An 8,721-nucleotide genomic window follows, 5' to 3' on the forward strand; every position below is an offset into this window, starting at 1 on the left:
AACCTAAAATTGTATATATTACCTTGCTTGCCTGTCCTCCTGGTTTCTCGTTTTCATATTTAGCTTATAGCTGCTAATTTATAAAGAATTTGGCTAAGCTGAAAAAATGGCTTTTCTTTTAACGTGTGCAAATACCACTATTAAGTATTTGAATCTTTACACCTTACATAAGTATTGAAACTGATGCATTTGTGTGATAAATCTCTTGATCCCTCAGATGCCTATGAGTACAATAAGCAACTTGGAGAATACATGTAACCTGCTAAGATCCCTTTTATGGCCTCTGGAATCCAAAAAAAGAAGGCCCAAATGCTAAATAACACTCCTTACCTGTAGATCTCCTTCTGTTTCTTCTTCTGTTTCTCCTCCCTCCCTCTCCTCCCTCCCTCTCCCTGTGTTGTTCAAAGTTTGACGGAATTTAAAAATAAGTCTGATTCCTTAAACTTTTATGCACTAGACTTTGCCTCATCCACTTTTGGAGTTCTGTACATTCTGTACAAAGCCTGGTTGAATTTCCAGCAAACATTTTTACCTATTTGTGGGTTAAACAAACAAACTAAATTAAGATACATGGAGTTGAAGGAATAATATATTTAAACCTGGGGTTCTGATTTTAACTAGCCAACACTCATTTTGAGACTGAAAACATAAGATGGAATTTAACTTCAACTCCCTCAATCTTAGAATTTAATTTGATTGTGGGAATTCTATGGATGAAAGTTTACTTCTATTTGCATCAGCTTCAACCCAAACATTGAAGGGTGATAACAATTATATCCATAAGGTATATATTGCCACAATGGTACTTTTCTGTGAAGTAATGATATTCAATGAATATTATCAGAAAGCTTAGCTATTTACACAGAAGTTAAAATCATATCTGAATGTAAATATTAATTTCTCAATAGTCAGGAGCTAAAAATAGTAAATATTTTGCCTAAATGAAATCCTGATTTATATAGATAATGCATCATATTTCTTCAAATATATTAAATCTCCAAATCCACCCACATTTTCTTTCTTTGTCAAATATTAGTCATGTATAATATATATTTGTGTATATCAAAAATTTACTCAGCAAACTATTTAATACTGTTTTCTTAACCACCTTATCTGCATAATAAATTTGGTGATCCTATATACAATGAAATCACTTTGAAGGTAAGAAGTTGGAGGTAAGAAATCTATGGATTCTATAGTTGTTAGCATTCTCTGCCTAATGCTTCAGAGTCTGTTGTAGTGTTGTCATTCTGCTCATCTAAATTCCTTTGGGCAAACCATATTTTTTCTCTATTCATTTATCTATGTCTCTCGTTTTTTACTAACTTGATAAAGAGCCACCGAAATAGGCCCAGTTAATGGACCCAGAATGGGCCCATATAGATAAGGTTGGGACTTAGTTCTCCTTGAATTGGTAATGGAAGTTATTCTAGTGTATGTGCAAATGGAATTTAGTTTAGTATGCTTTAAGAGAGAACATCTAATTAGTTATTGTTGGTGGAGTTTTTTGCCTTGGAAAATAATTGAAAGGCTTTCTACGGATACTCAGAAGAATGTGTTTGAAAATGCCATTCTAGATGATGCAGAAAGAAAAACAGAACACACTAATAATTTGGTTTAAAGACCAAGGTTGCCACTTTTATTGAAATACAATAACTTAAACTGAAGTGTTACTCAACAAGCCAATAGTCCTTAGAGTAGTAAGTAATCATATAGCCTGGGGGCAGCACTAATGTATCCTGCATCTTGAAAAGATGTGATCTCCAATGATACAGCTTCCAAATTGGTTCAGATTTAAGCAAGGATATAGTTTCCCCCATAGGCTCTGATTAAGACAACAAGGCAGTGTCTTTCTACAACAGTCTAGAGGACAGGGACACTGAAAAAAGAGAGTTTGCAAAGAACTTTATTCCACAGAGGACTACTCCTTCAACAAATACATCAACATAATTGCTAAATCTGTTTAACATTTTAAGATCACATCTTAGATTAGTTATAGTGATCTCTTTCTCTGGCTTTTCCTCTCATTCTTTACACACACCTTTTCAAAATATTTCTCTAGTACTTCTACTTTTACCTTACCCATTAGATAACTGGAGTGTGTCTCTCAAAGCAAGGTAAATGTAGCAATATACCAAAGCCCTCCTAGCCATTAGAAAAATATTTATATTTCTTGGTTCCACAAATAAAGTGTCCTATTGGGTGGTGAATCCATTTTCACTAGAATGCTAGTATATAATATCATGCAGCATTATGGTTTTGTGCACCCATTCCTCCATTCACGAATAGTCAGGCTTCATCAATCATAACAAAAAGATTTGGAAGGTGAATCATTAAGGTATGTTGTTAAAACTTTTGATTGTTACCCCAGATATATAATATCATTTTTTTCCTGAAACCCCTACTGACATACATATATGCACACACATGTACACATCATTCCTTTTATATTTTAAAATGTCTTTTCTTTAATACTTTTGAAAATTAAATACAAGAGTGTTTACTCAAATCTAATAGTATTTATGGCCAAACATATGCCATATCTCCTAAGTCTATTGAATGTGATTATCAGTTAATTATTTAGTTGATTTTAGTAAGGGAACACCTCTCATAAAGTTATATTGAGCTGCTTTAAGCAGAGATTTTATGTATATTCCATTATTGCTGGTACCCTCAGTAGGTCCCATTATGCCTTTTCCCTACCAAAGACTTCTACTGGTGGACAGAGTTCTTTTATGTTAATAATATTCCAATTTTATAGATCACCTTAATGGTCAAAGTTGTTAGAGGGGAAAAAAGCTCTCTTTTTTCTTAGTTCTGCCCAGGAAAATGAAGAGGCTTGAATTTCTGCTTTGTACTTCAGCATTCAGATACTTTTTAGGTTAACAGGGTTACCGTTCCCAGGAACTGTCAATCTTGGACCCTTGGAAGAAAAAAAAATCCACAGTTTTTACAAATCAGGCCTACAGCTTGTTAGGCTGTTTCAACACTTCAGACGTAGGATATGTTTAGTTAAAATCTTTAGGATTCTTACAATATAGACCATTCTATTTCTTATGTTTCTCTGCTTTCCTTCTTAATATAATTGCCTTCTAACAGGATACATTCCTGTAACCCTGATTAGAAATGTCCTTTACCTCTTCCAACTGCAACCAATTGACCTCCAAACAGCAACAAGAGAGGTCTGGATTATAACCCCTCTCAAATTCAAACTTTCATTGTCACTCTGAGTTCTTTCTGGAGCTGAAAGTCAGCCAAGGTCAGCACATTAATACAGGGTATATTAGTGAACTGTACCTCATGATAGCTCCATAGCTGAAATAGTTTGAGGTAGAAAGGCTGATAGAAACATCTTTAAAACTTTCCCATTAGTATATTCGTTATGTGGGAAAGGTATTTTTGTGATGATAGAAAAAATCAAAGCAGTTATTCATGTGTTCATTTTTGGTCTAGAAATCAATTAATGACCCCTGGGTCACGGAACTCTATTTTTAAATTCCTCCTTATCTTAGAGTGGCTTAGAGGAGTGATATCCTTTTGGTCTTGGAAAATACTCTTGAAACACAGATGTTAACTATCAAGAAAATTTATATTCTGAAGCTAGAAAAGCTGTGCATTTTCCAAATATCAGGATCATTATTCCTAATAGAGATTCTGTTTAAAAAAGCCCCGTGGCTCATTGATTGCCTACAAGTACATTGTTGTTGTTTTTTTATTCTGTCTATGCACCATCATGTTTGTACTTATAGGTCATAAGCAGGTGCAACAATATAGAGCCTTTATATTATTCCAGAAGGTTTACTCCATGAACTGCTTGCAAAATGACACTGGGGATATTGCTTTGTGTCTGTGCCTTTGTGTATATGAATTATTTTAATGTTTACACGTATGGCTGAATGATGGCTTTCTTCAAACAACTGTAATTCTGTCTAAAGACGATGAGTTAAACTAACCCAGTGTTGGCGAATCTTTTTGGCACCGAATGCCAAAATGGGAGTGTGTGTGCGTGCATGCTGGAAACCAGAAGAGCAGCCACCCGGTGAGCATGCACACGCTGGGAAGATGATCTTCTGGTTTCCTGTGCATGCATGCGCACCGGGCAGCTGCTCTTCCAGTTTCTGGCACCATTAGCACGTGAAGACCAGCTGGCTGGTGCACATACGCACGCCAGAAACCGAAAGATCATCTTCCCATGCATGTGCACCAGGTGGCTGCTCTTCCGGTTTACGGCGCTCCCACACATATGAAGACCAGCTGGCTGGTGCGCCAGAACCCAGAAGAGCAACGGGCGATGGCTCACATGCCTGGAAAGATGGCTCTATTGAATTTTTTGCTCCTAGACAGGACATTCTGTACATTTCTATAGTAACTGAATTAGCCCTGGCATTCAAGTTTACTTGGCTGCTTCAAAAATTTATTCTCTAGTATAGATTTTTAAAAAAATAGTTTTCAGATCACACTTCTCCTATACATATATCTAAACAATTTCATGAAAGCAAGTAGCTCATCAAAAAGTTACAAAAAATTGGGGAATTTATTATAAGAAAGCTGTATATGTCTATGTGCAGTGATTTAATGAATATAATTAAAGACTGGGGGAGAGCAATATCATTGCGTTAATTAATAAAAATAGCATGACCTAAAGTTTGTGATGATTGGGAAAAGTATAATACATATTTTTTAAAAAATTAAAAACTGCATTTATCTTACAAAGGAGGAGTAATTTTGTGTGTGTGTGTGTGTGTGTGTGTGTGTGTGTGTGTGTGTATTCATTCTTAAAGATTTTGAGAATGGTGCCATTACAATGTAATACTTAAGGATACCATTTTGAATGTGATTCTAAATCTCCACATTGTTTAAGGGTTTCCTTCCATAAATATTGAGAAGCCATATATTACTGTAATTTTAAATTAGCCTTTTGTTGATGTTCTTTTGTTTTTAGTCCATTGGGTTCTGTCTATTCACTCCACAGTCTAGTGGGCTTCAACTTTTTAAGGCTAATGTCACAGGGATGAACATGAATCTCTTAGAATTTAAATGATGGGTTGTGTTCTTTCCAGTGTATCTCTCCCAGAAAGTAAATTACATTGTGAATAATAAAATGTCATAATGTCAATCTCCCTCCCTCCCTGACTTTCAGAGTTCAAGAAATAATAATGACAAAATATAATGACACGCACATGATTATGACAGGAGCATAATGATTTTTAGGACAACCTTGATATGAGCTCATTGGGACATATTCATGCTCTCTCTCTCTGTCTCTCTGTCTCTGTCCCTCCTTCTCTATTTCTCCCTCCCTCCCTCTCTCTCACTCACACTCACACACACACATATGCCGCATGCACAAATGTATTTAGTATTTTATTTACCGCTAGTATGCCAGATATGAAACAGCTTGCTTAATTTTTTAAGTCTGAAAGAAAATGCAGGAAGAGGAGAAAAAGTGGACTGTTTGAAGTTATGAATCATACTGCCACTAAAATTCTGCCTAACCATCACTGTCCTCCTTTCTAAAATTTTAACATTTTCAGAAGTGAAGAAGGTTGGTACTGAGGGCTCTCTTTTCTTTCAGATATTTGAAATATAAATATGAGATCAAGGGACTAAATTTCAATTCTTTGGAAATGATGGCAACAGTATGGCAAGTTCCTTTTAAAACAATAGAAAATAGAGGGATCCAGTCACATTTTAGGTTAGCCAGAAATAAAACTAATAAATAACAGAACACAACAAAATTTGTACTTTTACCCTAGCTCTTACTTAGAAAATTAGGAAGCAAAGACAAGGTTCACTGATAATTTCAAATTAAAAAAAAAAAGGTTTGATATTTTAGACAGAGTTGAGCTCAATTAATTAGGCTAGTACATTTACTAAAGCCAAGATGAGTTGAATACTGGATCCAGTTTTAAAGAAATTATTCCAGAAATGATATCAACTGCCTTCATCTGGTTGCTACAGACTTAATGAAGCAGACTTAAGGGATAATGTAGTGTATACTTTTACAATTAGCCCATAGCAGGAGAGGAAAAAATGTAAATTCTTCAGCAGTATCTATAGATATAAAAATACTTGTTCCTAAGGATTTTCTTCCTCCTGTCTACCACCTGTTGTCTTTAGTAGGCTGTAATCAATTAGACAGGCCAATGTTGAACTATATAATTTGAGTGACTAGTATGTCTGAGAGGTTTATTTTCAAGAGTATGTTGAATTAGATAAATCACAGCAGTGTTGTAGAAATTTTAAAACTGGCATTAGGATATTTCCATTTTTATTAGTCCTTTACCTTCCTTTTTAAAAGATATTCAGAACAAGCTGATTGGCTTCTTCAAATTTTGATCCTTTTCAATTAGAAAGGTTATCCATTAGCACAAAGTAGCTACATTCTACTTTTTAATTTTAAGCACTAATTGACATGGCTTTTTATAAAGATGAAACTTGTATAGTCATTAAGTTTTTAAAAAGCAGCTATATGAAATCTCTAGCAAGAAAATTGTACGCCATAATGTATGCTTAGGTAAATGCAACTTTTCATTCATTATTTAAAAAAAAATAAGTTGAAATATTTTTCAGGGTGATTTGTATGCAGCATGAGAACAAAGGAATTCAGAAATTGATATATAGTGACTCTAAGTGGTTTTATATGTATTATGTTCTCTGTATTTTAAACAAGTGTCACATTCATTATGCTTGCTAAGCTCCTTTATGTAGCTGACCTTTGTACTGCTGGCCTTACTGAGTATGGAAGCAATATCAAAAACAGAGTGGGTGAAATCTATGAAAGCAGGCTTTCTGTACAAGCAATTCTGCTCCTTTTTTACATGAACACTTTTCTTCCCCTTTGATCTCAACAGCTTATAGTGTGTGGATTTGTTGCCCTGCATAGGAATCCTGTCTACAGCTTTTTCTTTTTTTACTTGCCTTGAATGTTGAGGAACTAGACAGTACTGATGTAAAATTATCCCCTATTTCATACCCAACATGCCATTTCCTAGGCTTTACATAAGGGAGTCTTATGCACAAGAAAACTCAACTTTTCATTTCACCCACCTATCTAGCCATCCATAGTTAATGCATTATTAACATTTCCGTAATTAGCTCTTGTTCTGTCAGCGTCAGAATGTTTACGAACATGCTGTGCCAATATAGCAGCCGTGAGTGCCTCCAGACTGGCATTAAGTGGCAGCTAATTTAGTCTATTACATAGGTAGGATTTCAAAGGAAATATAGTCAGCGGTAACAAATGCTTCAACTGGCAGCTTCTCTTTTAAGAAACATAATCAGTGCAAATTAAAATGCACTCTTGCTAAACCAAGTAAAATCAAACCTACACAGGATATGTGTGCAAAGAACTAGACTATTCAGAAGTTGTGTTATCATTTTGAAAATAGTATATTTTTATTTGTATATACCCAAAGCTTAATGGACAAATGTTTTAAGAAGAAGTTGTAGCTTTGAAAAGACAAATAGCATTTCCAAGCTATTTAAAATATTCCATGGGAAGATAATCTGAAGCTGGAAAATAGACAGTGGAATATGTGCATTATTGAACAATTTCAAGGCAGTTAAAATGTACAGTAGTAAAGGGAAGTTAAATGCAATATCTATGGAGGATATAGTGCCTTCTGTTTGGAGGGCTATTTTTATTGGTTTGACATTATATTATTGTTTGAAATAGGCTTTTTACTGTGGGATAGAAATGCTGCAAATTGAAGAGAAAGGTTGTATAATTTATAAACTCTACTTAATAAAGCATATGTTAAGTACAGCTCTGTGTAGAAGAGTCCTTTAAGGTTATTTATAGTTTGATTTATTATATTAAGCTTCTTCTTAATAATAGAGTTATCTTACCTTTATAATTGGGTCCATCAGTTAAGATTAGAAAGACTGTCTTAAGTGACTGAGAGAAGATGTTGAGACAACTATGAATCTGACTAGCAAATAGCAGAATGGGATGGAAATCAATATAGTTAAAGTCCAATTTTTTAAAACCCAAATGATCTGAAATACATAGCATACAAAATTATCTCCAATGTCCTTTCTATAAACAATATGCAAATAGATTGACCAAACATAATTACTAAAACAGTTATCTACAACCAGTTCTTAGTAGTAGCTGAATAGCCCTGATTTTGAAAGATCATTTTATGTTGCGGACATAAATATAGTATTAAGGATAATTAAAACAGACAGGAACTAATGGATGTTTACAGTTATTTCAGGTGACTCTTACTTCCATTTGAATGATCTAAACCAATCCATCATGCAGAGGAACAAATCTAAAAGCATTAAGATAATCAACCCCTCTCCAGATTATAAGCACATGTTTATCTTGTGTGCCAGTTGTACTCTTTCCTTGATTAGGAGTCCTTCAAATGGTCATTAACACCCTGGTTACCTCACAATTGGACTGCTGTAATGTGATTTACATGGGGCTGACCTTGAAGACTATCTGAAAGTAACAGTAGGTTCAAATATAGCAGTAAAAGTCCCTATGCCCATGTTTCACCTCTGCTACACAACATGGCTTGATTACAATGACTGTAGGTGCTCGTTTTCACACAGTTGTTCATGACATTGATAGATAAGGCCTAGTGATTTGGGTGACAACCTATCTTCAATTGTTTCTGCCTGAACAGTATGATTTGAAACAGTATCTCCCTTTTCTGAAATTCAGAAAGCTTAAAACCTGGCTTTGTTCAAAGATCTGGAGTTAACATT

At 34.6% G+C, this 8,721-nt stretch overlaps 1 long non-coding RNA gene across 1 annotated transcript; it reads right to left on the reverse strand.

Annotated features, from left to right (window-relative positions):
* Positions 1 to 1,611: 1,611 nt before the first annotated feature.
* On the reverse strand, positions 1,612 to 8,002 carry LOC117672395 (uncharacterized). The gene is made up of 3 exons (XR_015732911.1): positions 7,852 to 8,002; positions 2,767 to 2,923; positions 1,612 to 1,879 (listed from the first exon to the last, which is right to left on the reverse strand). It is a non-coding gene; the product is annotated as an uncharacterized LOC117672395 (long non-coding RNA).
* Positions 8,003 to 8,721: the final 719 nt, after the last annotated feature.

This window comes from Pantherophis guttatus, chromosome 3 (genome assembly GCF_059756535.1).
Source record: "Pantherophis guttatus breed Tessera chromosome 3, ASM5975653v1, whole genome shotgun sequence".
In the NCBI taxonomy this organism is placed as follows: domain Eukaryota; kingdom Metazoa; phylum Chordata; class Lepidosauria; order Squamata; family Colubridae; genus Pantherophis; species Pantherophis guttatus.